The 18,078-nt window shown below is 40.8% G+C and overlaps 1 protein-coding gene across 7 annotated transcripts in view; it reads left to right on the top strand.

Moving 5' to 3' along the window:
• The window catches only part of MKLN1 (muskelin 1), a 439,788-nt gene that overhangs the window by 39,185 nt on the left and 382,525 nt on the right, over window positions 1–18,078 (top strand). For 5 of the 7 annotated variants that reach the window (XM_060196585.1, XM_060196580.1, XM_060196584.1 and 2 more), the window contains one exon: window positions 10,820–10,931. The exons of the other annotated variants lie outside the window; for them this stretch is intronic. The gene's annotated coding sequence lies outside the window, so the exon portion shown is untranslated. The remainder of the gene's footprint in view (window positions 1–10,819; window positions 10,932–18,078) is intronic. 7 annotated transcript variants of the gene reach the window in all.

Below are 18,078 nucleotides of genomic sequence, written 5' to 3' on the forward strand. Positions count from 1 at the left end.
TCTTCTCTTCTCTTCTCTTCTCTTCTCTTCTCTTCTCTTCTCTTCTCTCCTCTCCTCTCCTCTCCTCTCCTCTCCTCTCCCCTCCCCTCCCCTCCCCCTCCCCTCCCCTCCCCTCCCCTCCCCTCCCCTCCCCTCCCCTCCCTTCCCTTCCCTTCCCTTCCCTTCCCTTCCCTTCTCTTCTCTTCTCTTCTCTTCTCTTCTCTTCTCTTCTCTTCTCTTCTCTTCTCTTCTCTTCTCTTCTCTTCTCTTCTCTTCACATCTACTTTCCTCTCTCCTCTCCTCTCCTCTCCTCTCCTCTCCTCTCCTCTCCTCCTCCCCTCCCCTCCCCTCCCCTCCCCTCCCTCTCCCCTCCCCTCCCCTCCCCTCCCCTCCCTCTCCCCTCCCCTCCCCTCCCCTCCCCTCCCCTCCCCTCCCCTCCCCTCCCCTCTCCTCTCCTCTCCTCTCCTCTCCTCTCCTCTCCTCTCCTCTCCTCTCCTCTCCTCTTCTCTTCTCTTCTCTTCTCTTCTTCTCTTCTCTTCTCTTCTTCTCTTCTCTTCTCTCTCCCTCTGTCTCTTTCTCTCTCTTACTCTCACTCTTCTCCAACTTCATGTAAGTCTCTCTCACACATAGTAAATGAACTAAATTTTTTTTGAAAAAAAAAAAAAACTGCACCTGAAGTAGCTTCCAACTAAAATAGACTTGCTGTACCTCTTTATGTCACTAATTCTGTCACACCTTGTAAATTTCCATCTGTAAGTCACTAACTCCAAGCTGTCCCCAAGGTGACACTTTCTGAGCTCTGGCACTTCTCTCTGTAACTCACAGCTCTTTCAGAGTTGCTTACTTAGTCTTGCCATCTACTGGGGATACTGCTGTAAATTACCTCTATGGGAGGATTATGTCTGTCTTATCCACCAACATTAGTTGTTTTTCTGGAAACAGTTAACAAAACATTTGGTACAAACTGGATACTTAGTGAATGAAGAAAGGGATAGAAATGACAGCTCAGGGCTGGGTGGTGGTGTAGCTGGTGGAATGCACCTGTTACCATGGTGCCTGGATTCAAGCCCCTTGTTGCCACCTTCATGGGGAAAGCTTCATGACTAGTGGAGCAGTGCTTCAGGTGTCTCTCATTCTTTCTGTCTGTCTCCATCTTGTCTTCTCTATCTCTTTTTTAAAAAATTACTTTATTGGGGGATTAATGTTTTGCATGAAGTCCACAGTAAATGAAATAGTTTGTACATGCAAAACATTTCTCATTTTTCCACATAACAATACACCCCCACTAAGTCCTCTGTCATCCTTTTCCAGGACCTGTACTCTCCCCCTACCCACCCCAGAGTCTTTTACTTTGGTGCAAATGCCAATTCCAGTTCAGGTTCTACTTGTGTTTTCTCTTCTGATCTTGTTTTTCAACTTCTGCCTGAGAGTGAGATCATCCCATATTCATCTTTCTGTTTCTGACTTATTTCACTTAACATGATTTTTTTCAAGCTTCATACGAGATTGGCTGAAAATGGTGAAGTCACCGTTTTTAATAGCTGAGTAGTATTCCATTGTGTATATATACCACAACTTGTTCAGCCACTCATCTGTTGTTAGACATTTGAGTTGCTTCCAGGTTTTGGCTATTAAAAATTGTGTCTGGAGCTGGGAGGTGGCACACCTGGTTGAGCGCATGTATTACAATGCACAAGGATCCGGGTTCGAGCCCCCCGGTCCCCACCTGCAGGGGAAAGCTTTACAAATGGTGAAGCAGGGCTGCAGATGTCTCTGTCTTTCTCCCAATCAGCCCTGCCCTCTTGATTTCTGGCTGTCTCTATCCAATAAATAAAGGTAATAATAAATAAATTTTAAAAAAACTTAAAAAATTGTGTGGCTATGAACATAGGTATACACAAATCTTTTTGGATGGGTATGTTGGATTCCTTAAGATATATCCCCAGGAGAGGTACTGTAGGATCATAGGGTAGGTCCATTTCTAGAATTCTGAGAGTTCTCCAGACTGTTTTCCAGAGAGGTTGGACCAATTGGCATTCCCACCAGCAGTGCAGGAGGGTTCCTTTGACCCCACAACTTCTCCAGCATTTGCTGCTGCTACCTTTTCTGATGTATGACATTCTCACAGGAGTGAACTGATATCTCATTGTTGTCTTTATTTGCATTTCTCTGACAATCAAAGACTTGGAGCATTTTTTCATGCGTTTCTTAGCTTTTTGGATCTCTTCTGTGGTGAATATTCTGTCCATGTCCTCTCCCCATTTTTGGATGGAGTTATTTGTTTTCTTGTTGTTGATATTTGTAAACTCTTTATATATTTTAGCTATAAACTCTTGTCTGACGTATGGCATGTAAAGGTCTTCTCCATTGTGTGAGGGGTCTCTTGGTTTGGGTAGTGGTTTCTTTTGCTGTGCAGAAGCTTTTTAATTTGATGTAGTCCCATAGGTTTATGCTTGCCTTAGTCTTCTTTGTAAATTGGATTCATTTCATTGAAGATGTCTTTAAAATTTATGCAGAAAAGAGTTCTGCCAATATTTTCCCCTAAGTATCTAATAGTTTCTGTTCTAACATCCAAGTCCTTGATCCACTTGGAATTTACTTTTGTATTTGGTGAAATATAGTGGTTCAGTTTCATTCTTCTGCATGTTTCAACCCATTTTTCCAAGACCATTTGTTGAAGAGACTCTGCTTTCCCCATTTAATAGTCTGGGCACCTTTGTCAAAGATTAAATGTGCATAGGTGTGGGAGCTTACTTCTGGGCTCTCAACTCTATTCCGGTGGTCAGTATGTCTATTCATGTTCTAGTACCAAACAGTTTTGATGACAATGGCCCTATAACACAATTTGAGATCTGGAAGTGTGATGCCTCTGGTTCTGTTCTTTCTTCTCAAGATTGTTTCTGGAAATTCTAGGTCTTTTCTGGTTCCAGATAAACATTTGTAGCATTTGTTCTATTCTGCTAAAAAATGCGGTTGGGATTGTGATGGGAATAGCATTAAATTTGTATATGGCTCTGGGTAGTATATTCATTTTAAAGATGTTAATTCTTCAAACCCATGAACATGGAATATTTTTCCACTTCTTCATGTCTTTTCTATTTTCCTGAGTAGTAACTCATAATTTTCAGATTAAAAGCCTCACTTCTTTGGTTAGGTTTATTCTTAGATATTTTATTGTTTTTGTTGCTGTAGTAAAAATAATTGATTTGTGGACTTCAACTTCTTCTAACTTAGTGTTTGCATAGTGGAATGCCACTGACTTTTGAATGTTCATTTTGTAGCCTGACACCTTACTGTATTGCCTGCTGATTTCTAAAAATTTGCTGGATTCTTTTTTTTTTTTTTTTTTGCATCCAGGTTTATCACTGGATGCAAAAATGGGGTTTGGTGTCTGCACCAGGAATTCACTGCTCCCGGAGGCTATTTTTTCCCCTTTTGTTGCTCTTGTTGTTTAACGTTGTTGTAGTTATTATTATTGCTGTTGTTATTGAAGTCATTGTTGTTGGCTAGGACAGAGAGAAATGGAGAGAGGAGGTGAAGACACAGAAGTGGAGAGAAAGACAAATACCTGTAGACCTGCTTCACCACCTGTAAAGTGACCACCCCTGCAAGTGAAGAGCTGGGGGCTGTAACTGGAATCCTTACACCAGTCCTTGCACTTTGTGCTATGTGCACTTAACCCGTTGAGCTACCACCTGACCCCCGCTGGATTCTTTAGGTATTTCTTTTCTTTTTTTAACTTTTTTATTTATAAAAAGGAAACATTGACAAAACCATAGGATAAGAGGGATGCTTCACACAATTCCCTTCCCACCACTAGAACTCTGTATCCCATCCCCTCCCCTGATAGCTTCCCTATTCTTTATCCCTCTGGGAGTATGGACACAAGGTCATTGTGGGATGCAGAAGGTGGAAGGTCTGGCATCTGTAATTGCTTCCCCGCTGTCAATGGTCATTGACAGGTTGATCCATATACTCCTAGCCTGTCTCTCTCTTTCCCTAGTGGGGCAGGGCTCTGGGGAATCAGAGCTCAAAGATACAGGTGGGGTTGTCTGTCCAGGGAAGTCTGGTTGGCATCATGCTAGCATGGTGGCTGAAAAGAGAGTTAACATACAAAGTCAAACAAATTGTTGAACAATAATGAACCTAAAGGCTGGAACAGCGCAGATGAAGAGTTGGGGGGTCCTCCATTTTGGAGATAGCTAATAGGCATATTTTAGTTATATCCCAGAGGGCCTGTGGCTATATAATTTTTTTTATCTGAGTGTGAAATCTGATATGCAGGTGGATACAAGTTATTGTCTGGGGAGATGATGCCATGGCTGGGAAAGGACCAGAAAGCTGGATCAGGGGAAAAAAGTAGCTCCCAAATATGGGAAAGATGTATAAATATTGTTGACTGTAAACCCCATCGATTTGATCTGATCTGGGGCCCATATTCAGTGTAAGAGCCTGTGTGACCTTTGCATCCCTGTAGATCTAAGCTCACATTCTGTGGTCATGAGTAGGAATATACCAATATAACCCAATAACGACCCATCTTCCTCAGGTGTAGTATAGAGTATGTTGTCCATCCTCCCTTTGGAGGATGGAACATTCTCTACCACTCTTGATCCAAGTTGATGGCAAGGTCCTATGGAGGGCCCACAAAGGGGTCTATTTTGTTTTTCCTGATAGAGATGACCAGTAACATTGGAGAGAGGGATTTATTTGAGGTCTAGGCCCATCATGTCTGTTTGGGAATCTCAGTATTCCCCGACTAGGGCCCCAGCTGATGGGGTGGTCTGATAGTGACTAAAGAGTCATCATTAAATTATACCAGTCTCTTGCCCTTATTCAGCTTTTGCAGTACTTGCTTTGCTAAGGTTAGCTTTGGAAACTGAGGAAAGTGTAATAGGAAGTAGGTGAGAAGGGTATCCTTTAGGTTTTTCTATGTCATTTGCAAATAGAGAGAGTTTGACAGTTTTGACTTCTCTTCTAATCTGTATCCCTTTAATTCCTTGCTCCTGCCTGATTGCTATGGCAAGAACTTCCAATACTATGTTGAATAGTAATGGTGATAGCGGGCAGCCCTGTCTAGTACCTGATCTGAGGGGAAATGCTTCCAGTTTTTCACCATTGAGTATGATGTTGGCTGTAGGTCTGCTACATATAGTCTCCACTATCTTCAGAATTTTCCATCTTTTCCCATTTTTTAAAGCATTTTGATCATAAAGGGTATTGGATTTTGTCAAAGTCTTTCTCTGCATCTATTGATATGACCATGTGGTTTTTGGTCTTGCTTTTGTTGATGTGGTGGATCACATTGATTGATTTACGAGTATTAAACCAACCTTGCATGCCTGAGATAAACCCCACTTGGTCATGATGAACAATCTTTTTAATAGAATGCTGTATCTGGTTGGCTAGAATTTTGTTCAGCATTGTAGCATCTATGTTCATCAGAGATATTGGTCTGTAGTTTTCTTTTTTGGTTGTGTCCCTATCTGCTTTTGGTATCAATGTGATGCTGGCTTCATAGAAGCTGGAAGGGAGTTTTCTAGTGTCTTCAATCATCTTAAAGACTTTTAAAAGTAGAGATATTAACTCTTCCTTGAAGGTTTTGTAGAATTCATTTGTAAAACCATCTGGTCCAGGACTTTTATTTTTGGGAAGGTTTTTGATAACTCTTTCAATTTCATTAGCTGTGATGGGCCTGTTCATGTTATCTAGGTCCTCTTTATTTAATTTTGATAGTGCATAGGTATCTAGGAAATTGTCCATTTCTTCCAGGTTCTCTAGCTTGGTTGCATATAGTGGTTCATAGAAGCCTCTCATGATATGTTGAATTTCTACAGTATCTGTTGTGATATCTCCTCTTTTCTTTATGATCTGATTTATTTGGGTCTTCTCCCTTTTTTGTTTTGTGAGTCTGTTAAAGGTTTGTCTATTTTGATGACTCTTTCAAAGAACCAACATTTACTTTCGTTGAACTTTTGTATGGTTTTCTTATTTTCAATGTTATTGATTTCTGTACTAACTTTAGTGAGTTCTGTCCTTCTATTTACTTTAGGGTTCCTTTGTTCCTTTTTCTTCTAGGTCTTTAAGGTGTGCAATCAGGTTGTTTATTTGTGCTTTCTCTTGTTTCCTAATGTGTGCTTGTATGGCTATGAACTTCCCTCTCAGTACTGTGTAGCTGTGTCTCAAATATTTCAATAGCTTGTGTCTTCATTTTCATTGAACTCGAACGATTTCTTCTTTCATTTCCTTTTGACCCAGTAGTTGTTAAGGAGTGTACTGTTGAGCTTCCACATTTTGGGACTATTACTAATCTTTTGTTGATAGTTAAGTGTTAGTTTAATTCCACTGTAGTCTGAGAAGATACTTGGGATGATTTCAATGCTCTTGAATCTGCTGATTCTGTCTTTGTGGCCTAACATATAGTCTATCCTTGAGAATGACTCATGTGGACTTGAGTAGAATGTGTATTCCAGTTTCTTGGGGTGAATGACTCTGAAAATGTCCAATAGTTCTAGTTTATCTATCTCCTCATTTAGCTCCCTCGTGTCTTTATTGATTTTCTGCCTGGATGATCTGTCAAGTTGAGAGAGTGGGGTGTTGAAGTCCCCTACTATGACTGTCTCGCTGTTAATATATTGTTGTAGCTCTTTCAGTAGACATTTGATGTATTTAGATGGCTTCTCATTGGCTGCATAGATATTAATATTTGTTAAGTCCTCTTAATTGACTGATCCTCTGAGAATTAAGTAATGTCCATCCCTATCATTTTTAATCTTATCTATTTTAAAGTCTATCTTGTCAGATATGAGAATAGCTGTTCCTGCCCTTTTTTGTGGGCCATTGGCTTGTATGATAGTTTTCCATCCTTTCACTTTGAGTCTGTTTTTGTTTTGTTGAGTTAGGTGGGTTTCCTGTAAACTGCATATTGTTGGTTTGTGTTTTCTGATCCATCTTCCTACTCTGTGCCTTTTAATAGGTGAATTCAGCCCATTGACATTTATTGATATCAAAGATTTAAAATATTTTAATGCCATTCTTGCATATTTTTAGAGTGTTCTAATAGATGTCCTATTTATGGTGGTCTGACTGTTTGTAGAAGACCTTTCAGAACTTCTGTCAGGGCAGGCTTCTTGATAGTTGATTCCTTCAACTTTTGTTTGTCTTAGAAGGTTTTTATGCCTTCATCTAGTCTGAATGACAGACTAGATACAATAGTCTTGGTTGAAAACCGTTCTCATTGAGTACTGGATAGATATCTTGCCATTCTCTTTTGGCCTGTAGTGTTTTTGTGGAGAAGTCTGCTGCTGATCTTAGGGTTGTCCTCTGTAGGTGACTCTTTGCTTTTCTCTTGGAACTTTCAGGATCCATTCTTTATCCTTATTCCTTTCCATTCTAAATATGATGTGTCTTGGTGTCTTTAAGTCTTGGTTAATTCTGTTTGGTACCCTCTGGACTTCTTGAACCTTTATACATTTTATGTTGTCTATACTAGAGAAGTTCTCAGCTATTATGTCCTAAGGAATGCTCTCTTCCACTCCCTCTCTTTCTTCTTGTGAGAAGCCAATAATGAAGCCAATATTATTTCTTTTGAAGTCATTCCATAGGTCTCTGTTGTTGTTTTCAGGATCTATTAATCTCTTTTTGAGATCTCTTACTTCTTTTTTAGTTGTTTCTAATTTGTCCTCAATTCTGCTAATTCTATTTTCAAGTTCATTTATTTTATTCTCTCTCCCCTCTACTGTTTTCTGGAGTTCATCTAATTTGTTATCGTGGTCTGATACTGTTTTAGCTTGTTCAGCTAGTTGTATTCTTAACTCAGTTATTTCAGTGTTCAGCTCTCTAATAACCTTGAGATAATTAGTGTTTTCTTCCAGAGTCTCATTTGTTGTTTCTGCATTTCTGGTGACAATGCTTTCAGTCTCTTTACTCACTCCTTTGACTATTTCCTTAACTAGCGTTTGGATGTTGACCTCATTATGTTGTGCTTCACCCTTTGGGGGGATTTTAGCTGGACTCTTGTCTTGGTTCATTTCTCCAATATTTCTTCTTGCTGGTTTAACCATTTTATATATTATGTTATGAGTTTCCTCTCTCAGTACTTTTCAAATTACTGATCACTATTGCCTAGATTGACTTGTGTCTAAGTAAGGTACTTAAAGAGTTCACAGTTGTGGAAATTAACAGTTATTTCAATATTATTTCAATACCTGAGTTGGAGCACAGTGGCTGTTAAAACCTCTTTTTTTGCTTTTTCTTCCTTGTAGGCTATGAGGGCTTTTAAACTATAAGTAGGCTTTTTTAGCTTAATCACTGACTCCTGACCAAGAGATAAAGTAGGGTGAGGGAGAGATAATACAGTGGTTATGCAAAGAGACTCTCACACCCCAAGGATCCAAAGCTCCAGGCTCATATCAGCTTTTCTGCCAAGCTGGGCAGCACTGTTGGGCCCTGTGAAGTTCTGAACAAGTCCTGTTTATAGTCTGTAGGTTATGATGCAATTATTTGCCATGTTCCTATCAGGAGAACAATGTGGAAAGGCTCTTAGTATACAGCCCCACTGCTAGGCCACTGAGGTGTAGATCTTCTCCTGAGTTTCCTGGTCAGTTCTTTGTCCCCTGATATAGGCACAGGGCCTCCCCACTGCTGCTCCAGCCTCTGAGAGCAGTAGCAATAGAGACCTAATGTTGCATTTGGTGTGTCTTAGGAGAGTTCTTTCTTCCCTTCAAGATTCCTTTTTTTTTTTTTTTTGCCTCGAGGGTTATTCCTGGGGCTCAGTGCCTGCACCATGAATGCACTGCTTCTAGTGACCATTTTCCCCCCTTTGTTGCCCTTGTTGTTGCAACCTTATTGTTATTATTGTTATTGTTGATGCCGTTCATTGTTGGACAGAGAGAAATTGAGAGAGGAGGGGAAGACAGAGAGAGGGAGTGTTGTATGCTTTACATTGGGTTGTTCTAGCTCTCCCCCGCCAAGAAAATTGGATCAGTCCTGCTAATTTCGAGGGCCCGCTTGGCCCCACCCCAAGGAACCCTGAGAGGGTTCCAGAGTTCCAGAGTTGGAGAGTTGGAGAGTTCAAGAGTTAGAGAGTGCTTGGTGCCGCCGCGGGGGAAAGAGGCAACAGAGTTCTGTTTGGTGATTAGTTTGTCTTAGTTTATAAATCGTTGTTCCTGAATAAAGAAATACAGCTTCCCTGCCCAGCCGTATGTCTCTGGTCGTCTCTGTTACCCGCCCGTGAAGCTAGCCTGGCCAGCTGGAGCCTCCGAATTTTAACAACAAGGGAGAGAAAGATAGAAACCTGGAATCCTGTTTCACTGCCTGTGAAGTGACTCCCCTGCAGGTGGGGAGCCTGGGGCTCAAACTGGAATCCTTATGCCAGTCCTTGAGATTTGCACCACCGTGTGCTTAACCCGCTGCACTACCGCCCGACCCCCTTGGCAGTCCTTTTGTTGGTAAAACAGACTGGAGGTGGTGCCTCAACTAGTAAACTGCCAGACTGTTACCAGCCACTTAATCTTTCCTTAGGCTCCTCTGTCCCTGAGCCACACATATTTGCACTCACCAGTGATTTGGTGGATTCCTGATGTAGTTCTAGTCCTGTGTTGTTGTGGTCCCCTGTGATCTCCTTTTGTATTCCTAGTTGACACGAGAGAGAAGGGAAGAGAAACACAGATGCCACTGCTCTGAGACCCCCCCCCCCGAAGTCCCTCTATCTCTTTCAAACTTGATAAAAATGGCTTCCAGCAATGGTGGATTAGTGCAGACATTGAAATCCAGCAATAACCCTTTTGTCAAATAAAGAGAAGCAGGGGGAAGAGAGAGAGAGATATCATCTAGTAGAATGCCTGACTTTCCTGGTGAGAACCCAAGTTTGAACCTAGCACATCACATGAAAAGACATGACCCCAGGACAAATTTTAGTTTTGGGTAGCTCTCTGTCTTTGCCTCTGTGTATCTGTCTGGAAAGTTAGCTTATATCAGTGCAATTGCACACATGTGAGGTCCAGGCAATGCAAGTAATAATAATAATAATAATAGTTTAAAGGTATCATTGTGAGAATATAAATTCTCAAAGAATGCAACTGGCATTTGACCAAGATTCATAAAATTCCTCTTATAAGCCAAGAAGAGAAGGACAAATATCCAATGATATCACTTATAGATGTGATTTAAGAAATAAGGACAGAGGGAGAACACAAAGTAAAACTTGGACTGGGCATGGTACATTGCACCAAAGCAAAGGATTCTGGGGAAGAAAGGGAAGAAGGGAATAAAGAGAATTGTGGGGTCCTGGTTCATGATGATGGAATGGGACCTCAGTTTTGGGTGACAAGGATGAAAACTTGTACCCATGTATCAACAACAGCACTGTAAACCACTGGCCCCATCCCATGATTAAAAATGATAAAAAAAACAAGTTTCTATCATATGAGAGGGATGTGGAGATGTTGAAGAATCTATGGATATTAGAATCCTGAGCAGAGAGTAGGTAACAGAGGTAGATTTCTTTATTTTTTTATATTTATTTTTCCCTTTTGTTGCCCCTGTTGTTCATCACTGTTGTTGTAGTTATCACTGTTGTTGGTGGTGTCATTGTTAGACAGGACAGAGAGAAATAGAGAGAGGAGGGGAAGACAGAGAGGGGGAGAGAAAGACAGACACCTACAGACCTGCTTCACTGCCTGTGAAGTAATTCCCCTGCAGGTGGGGAGCCGGGGGCTCGAACTGGGGTCCTTGCGCCGGTCCTTGTGCTTTGCACCACTTGCGCTTAGCCCACTGCGCTACCACCCGACTCCCAACAGAGTTAGATTTCACACTTGTTTTTCCTGGGCTTCTTTTCTAGAGCTCAATATCCAAACGCTTTGAGCTGTGTTTTGAGACCATCCTCCTGAATTTTCATAAATCTTTGGATCTGTAGCCCACTCCACACTTGGCAACATGGGGATTGGAACAAGGTAAATGCTAGCTTTTCTGAAGGTTTTCTACCATGGGTGAATATATGAATGTATCTGTCTATGTCTATGTCTATGTCTATGTCTATGTCTATGTCTATGTCTATGTCTATGTCTATGTCTATGTCTATGTCTATGTCTATATATATGTATACATATTTTTAACCAGTAGCGCATATAAGTAATATAAAACTTCTCATCTATAGGGTCCCCCATGCTAGTCCAACTGGCCTTATGATTCGTGAATATCCTTTGCATAAGAAGAAATTACAGGAAATCCTAGTCATCAGATTTTTTTGCTTTGTGACCTTTACATTCTTTATTAGGCTTTCCATTGGTTGTCTCTTAATGTGACTCTTAAAAAACAAAGACAGTGAGCTTTGAAAAAACAGAAGGAGTGCCCATTCTAAGGTATGTTTGGGTCAGATGTACACTAAAAATATAGGATGTAGGGGGTCGGGTGGTGGCTCAGCAGGTTAAGCACACAAAGTGCAAGGACTAGCGGAAGGATGCTGGTTCGAGCCCCTGGCTCCCCAACTGCAGGGGAGCTGCTTCACAGGCAGTGAAGCAGGTCTGCAAGTGTCTGTCTCTCTCTCCCCCTCTCTGTCTTCCCCTCCTCTCTCCATTTCTCTCTGTCCTATTCAACAATGATGACATCAATAACAATAATAAATACAAGAATAAAAACAAGGTCAATAAAAGGGAATAAATAAATAGTAAAAAAAAAAAAAAAAAAGAAAGAAAGGAAGGAAGAGAAAGACAGACACCTACAGACCTGCTTCACCGCCTGTGAAGCGACCTACCTGCAGGTGGGGAGCCCGGCTCCAACCAGGATCCTTATGCCAGTTGCGCCTGACTTTGTTATTCTTAACAGCTGAGTAGTATTCCACTGTGTATATACACTACAACTTTCTTCACTACTCATTTATCAGTGGCTTTGGGTTCCTGGTCATAATGGTGACAAAGGACTTAAGTGCGTGGTGAGTTTTGCAGATACCTACATAGGGAGGTAAGAAATAGTTCCCATGTGTCAATAGCTGTGCTATAATCCAGTAAACCCCCAATAAAATGATAAGAGGAAAAATCAAAGGGAATATGATCCAGTAATTCCTTTCCTATTGGGTATATCCAAAGGAAGCAAATATAATTCCTTTTTTTTTTTTTTTCTTAATGAAAAACTAAGTCCGGCATGGGGCTGGAGAAGCTGACAGTGGGGATAGAGAGGTGGGGACAGCACTGTGCAGAGGCATTGTGGCTAAAGCAGAGTTACTTTAGAGGCCAGGTTGAGCTATTTATGTCCTAATACTTTTTTTTCCCCACCAGGGCTATTGCTGTATCTTGGTGCCTGTACAATGAACCCACTGCTCCCAGTAGCCATTTTACAGAGGGGGAGAGAAAGAGAGACACCTGCAGACCTGCTTCACCGCCTGTGAAGCGACTCCCCTGCAGGTGGGGATCCCGGGGCTCAAACCAGGATTCTTCCTCCTCCAGTCCTTGTGCTTTGCAACCATGTGTGCTTAACCCCTATGCTACCACCTGACTCCCTCTCTTCCCCTTTCTTTCTTCCCCTCCTCTCTCCATTTCTCTCTGTCCTATCCAGCAACAATGACAGCAATAACAACAACAACAACAACGATAAACAACAAGGGCAACAAAAGGGGTCAAATAGCCTCCAGGAGCAGTGGATTCAAAGTGCAGGCACAGAGCCCCAGCAATGACCCTGGAGACAAAAAAAAAAAAAATAGAATAACAAAATCATTTCCTTTGCCTCATGTTGGGTGGAGTTGAAGGAATCATGTTAAGTGAAGTAAGCCAAAAATAGAAAGATGAATACTGGATGATCTCACTCATAGAAAACAAGGACACAGGAGCTGGGCAGTCACGCAGCGGGTTAAGCGCATGTGGCACAAAGCGCAAGGACCCACATAAGGATCCCGGTTGGATCTCCCCCCAACCGGGACCCCCCTCCCACCTGCAGGAGGGTCGCGTCCCAGGAGGTGAAGCAGGTCTGCAGGTGTCTATTTTTCTCTCCTCCTCTCTGTCCTGTCTTCCCCTCCTCTCTCCATTTCTCTCTGTCCTATCTAACAAGGACAGCAGCAACAACAAAAATAATAATAACAAAAACAGTGATAAACAAGGGCAACAAAAGGGGAAAAACAACTGCCAGGAGCTGTGGATTTGAAGTGCAGGCACTGAATCCCAGCAATAACCCTAGAGGCAAAAAAAAAAAAAGAAAAGAAAGAAAGAAAGAAAGAGAAAAGAAAAGAAAAGAAAAGAAAAGAAAAGAAAAGAAAAGAAAAGAAAAGAAACAAGGACACACAAAGTAAAATTTGGACTGGGTTTGTTGTATTTCACCAAAGACGCTGAGCAAGGAGGCAGGGCGTGGCCTGGTGCATGATGCCAGAAAAAGACTTAAGTTGGGGGTGAGAATGTTTTGCAGACACCTATCACGGGGAGATGAAAAATTGTACCCATGTGTCAACAACTATACTATAAACCATTAACACCCCCCAATAAAATGATAAAGGAAACTAAATTTGACATTTTTATTATACGTATTTTTATTATTTTTTAGGCAATATCAACTCTCAGTGTTGCTCCCTTGTTTTCTTTTCTTTATTTTTTTATTGTTGTAGTTATTGCTTTTGTTGTTATTGATGTCATTGTTGTTGGATAGGAGAGTGAGAAATGGAGGGAGGAGGAGGAGAAGACAGAGAGGGAGAAAGACAGACACCTGCAGACCTGCTTCACCGCCTGTGAAGTGACTCCCCTGCAGGTGGGGAGCTGGGGGTCTTTGCACTTTGCGCCACCTGTGCTTAAATGTATTTTATTTTATTTGCCCTCTGGAGCTTCATACCTATGTGATTCCACTGATACTTAGAGAGGGAGAGAGAAAGATAAACACCTGTAGGTCTGCTTCACTGTTATGAAATGTCCTCTCTGCAGGTGCGCAGCAGGGACTCGAACCCCAATCCTTGCACAGGGTAATGTGTATGCTCAACCTGCTATGCTACCGCCTGTCCCACTCCTCCATTTTTTATAACCAAAGTACTACTGAATTCTTTTTTTAATTTTAATTTTTTAATATTTATTTTTCCCTTTTGTTGCTCTTGTTGTTTTTTATTGTTGTTGTAGTTATTGTTGTTATTAATGTCGTCGTTAGATAGGACAGAGAGAAATGAAGAGAGGAGGGGAAGACAGAGAAGGAGAAAGAAAGATAGACACCTGCAGACCTGCTTCACCACCTGTGAAGCGACTCCCCTGCCGGTGGGGAGCTGGAGGCTCGAACTGGGATCCTTACTTATGCGGGTCCTCACGCTTTGTGCCAGGTGTGCTTAACCCACTGCGCTACCGCCAGACTCCCAGTACTACTGAATTCTAATGGTTGATGGTGCAGGAGATTGAACTTGGGATCTCAGCTATGCAAGTCCTATATGCTCCTGCTGTACAATCTCCCTGGCCCATTTTATGTATTTCTTTGTTTTCTTATTTCTTGATTATCTGACTCCTCTACTATAATGTAAGTTTTATATGGTAGGGCAGGAGTTTGGTTTTGCTTAGCAGTTGATCAGTAAGTGGTAAGTCCTCATTAAGTATTTGTCAATAGTGATGTTATTATTTCTTTATTTTTTAGTCAAGAGACGAATACACTTCTGGCTATGTAGGGACCTAGTGCAAGTCTGATCTGAAATCTTGTCCCCTTTAACTTTTCTTCCAATAATTAAGATAATAATGTTGATGACACACTATACAAATAAATGGACAGATGACACACAACTAGAAAGGATGATAGATAGAATCAGGACCTTCCCCCACCCCACCGTCCTGACAAATTGTAACAGTGAATCATACCTAACAGTGTGACATTTAATGGGACAAATAGAAAGTACTCAAAGATCCCGAACTGCAGTTGTCTAAGTACAGGTTGGGGGCGAGATGGCTTACGATTGTGAGCAGATGATGAGTCAACCCGGTGTGATGCAGCTATCACAAAGAAAAAAAGAAGAAAAATTGATCTCTTGTATTGATAGAATAAGAGAGTTCAAGTGGGAAGGCTGTTCTCTAGTACTCTCACTGGTGGTTAAGCCACATTTGCTCTGCTGCATGAATTCTAATCTTTAGCTTTTAACAAAGACAATGATCAAAGGAAGATTATTTAGGAAAAGCAAACAAAAAGATCTTAAGGAATTTGGGGAATGGTGTCACATAAACAGTGATTAAAGAGTTTCAGATTGTGCCTGGGTTTTTCTTTTTTATTATTATCATTTTTTTTTAACTGCCACCAGGGTTCCATTGCTCCTGATGGCCATTTTTTCTTTTCTATTTTATTTGATAGGACAGAGAGAAATTGAGAGGAGAGGGGAAGATAGAGAGAGAGAGAGAGAAAAAAACAGACACGTGCAGACCTCCTTCACTGCTTGTGAAGCAACCCCTCTACAGATGGGGAGTAGGGGCTGGAACTGGGATACTTGTACTTCGTTCTATATGTGTGCTTAACCCAGTGTGCCACCACCTGGCCTCCAACATATAATTTTCAAGCCAATGGAATTTATCAACAATTAGATTTGCCCAGCAATTAAGTGGAAGATTGCTGGACATAGCAATTGCCCTAATTCTGACGGTATTCAAGCAGTAGGTGGAATTTTACAGAGCATTTGCTAGATACTATCAGGTTGAAAGTTCAAATACCTACATGAGGGATTGGGCTGATCAAATGGTGAAACTCATCAAGTGTCTTACTATGTAGCACACACCTTAGTAAGTAATGGGGGTGTGGTGTGATTTTTACTTTTAGAGGGGTTGTTACCTCAACTCTCAAGCTCTAGTTTCCAGAAGAGAAGATCAAGACGACCTAGAAGGGTTAAATATAACTTGCCCAAGTTCTTACTTTGTGCACAGAGAAATGAAACTCAATCAAATGCCTGATCTTAATTTTCACTCTAAAAGGAACTTTACTGTAAAAAAAAAAAAATCATTCTTATCCACCCTGAGAGTCCATCAGTTTGATGAAGTAACCAGCCAACAAACTCATCTCTAGCAGTAAATGATTCTATAGTAAATACACTCTTTCGATAATAGAGTATGCAAGGTCTTCTCACTTGTGTTACTTCCTCTTAAGCCCCTCAGAGAATCTGATACCTTTAGGTGCTCAATAATAATTATTTTTTTATAAAGCTTTTCTTTAAAGATTTTTAAAATATTTACTTATTCCCTTTTGTTGCCCTTGTTTTTTTAATTTCTTTATTGGGGAATTAATGTTTCACATTCAACAATAAATATAATAGTTTATACATGCATAACATTCCCAGTTTTCCATATAACAATACAACCCCCACTAGGTCCTCTGTCATCCTTCTTGGATCTGTATTCTCCCTGCCCATCCACCCCAGTCTTTTACTTTGGTGCAATACGCCAATACCAGTTCAGGTTCTACCTGTGTTTTCTTTTCTGATCTTGTTTTTCAACTTCTGCCTGAAAGTGAGACCATCCCATATTCATCCAACTGTTTCTGACTTATTTCACTTAACATGAATTTTTCAAGGTCCATCCAAGATTGGCTGAAAACAGTGAAGTCATAATTTTTTATAGCTGAGTAGTATTTCATTGTATATATATATAGCACAACTTGCTCAGCCACTCATCTGTTGTTGGACACCTGGGTTGCTTCCAGGTTTTGGCTATTACAAATTGTGCTGCTAAGAACATATGTGTATACAGATCTTTCTGGATGGGTGTGTTGGGTTTCTTAGGCTATATCCCCAGGAGAGGAATTGCAGGATCATAGGGTAGGTCCATTTCTAGCCTTCTGAGAGTTCTACACACTATTCTCCACACAGGTTAGACCTATTTACATTCCCACCAGCAGTGTAGGAGGGTTCCTTTGACCCCACAACCTCTCCAGCATTTGCTGCTGTTACCTTTTCTGATGTATGACATTCTCACAGGAGTGAAAATATCATTTTGATAGTGCATAGGTATCTAGGAAATTGTCCATTTCTTCCAGGTTCTCTAGCTTGGTTGCATATAGTGGTTCATAGAAGCCTCTCATGATATGTTGAATTTCTACAGTATCTGTTGTGATATCTCCTCTTTTCTTTATGATCTGATTTATTTGAGTCTTCTCCCTTTTTTGTTTTGTGAATCTGCTAAAGGTTTGTCTATTTTGATGACTCTTTCAAAGAACCAACATTTACTTTCGTTGAACTTTTGTATGGTTTTCTTATTTTCAATGTTACTGATTTCTGTCCTAACTTTATAGTGAGTTCTGTCCTTCTATTTACTTTAGGGTTCCTTTGTTCCTTTTTCTTCTAGGTCTTTAAGGTGTGCAATCATGTTGTTTATTTGTGCTTTCTCTTGTTTTCTAATGTGTGCTTGTATGGTTATGAATTTCCCTCTCCGTACTGCCTTAGCTGTGTCCCAAATATTTTGATACCGAGTATCTTCATTTTCATTGAACTCGAACGATTTGATTTCTTCCTTCATTTCCTTTTGACCCAGTAGTTGTTAAGGAGTGTACTGTTGAGCTTCCACATTTTGGGACTATTACTAATCTTTTGTTGATTGTTAAGTGTTGGTTTAATTCCACTGTAGTCTGAGAAGATGCTTGGGATGATTTCAATGCTCTTGAACTTGCTGATTCTGTCTTTGTGGACTAACATATGATCTATCCTTGATAATGACCCATGTGGACTTGTGTAAAATGTGTATTCCAGTTTCTTGGGATGAATGAATCTAAAAATGTCCAATAGTTATAGTTTATTTATCTCCTCATTTGGCTCCGTGTCTTTATTGATTTTCTGCCTGGATGATCTGTCAAGTTGGGAGAGTACAGTGTTGAAGTCCCCTACTATGACTGTCTCACTATTAATATATTGCTGTAGCTCTTTCAGTAGACATTTGATGCATTTAGATGGTTTCTCATTGGGTGCATAGATGTTAATATTTGTTAAGTCCTCTTGATTGACTGATCCTCTGAGCAGTAAGTAGTGTCCATTCGTATCTTTTTTAATCTTATCTATTTTAAAGTCTATCTTGTCAGATATGAGAATAGCTGTTCCTGCCCTTTTTTGTGGGCCATTGGCTTGTATGATAGTTTTCCATCCTTTCACATTGAGTCTGTTTTTGTTTTGTTGAGTTAGGTGTGTTTCCT

This window comes from Erinaceus europaeus, chromosome 8, assembly GCF_950295315.1.
Source record: "Erinaceus europaeus chromosome 8, mEriEur2.1, whole genome shotgun sequence".
In the NCBI taxonomy this organism is placed as follows: Eukaryota; Metazoa; Chordata; class Mammalia; order Eulipotyphla; family Erinaceidae; genus Erinaceus; species Erinaceus europaeus.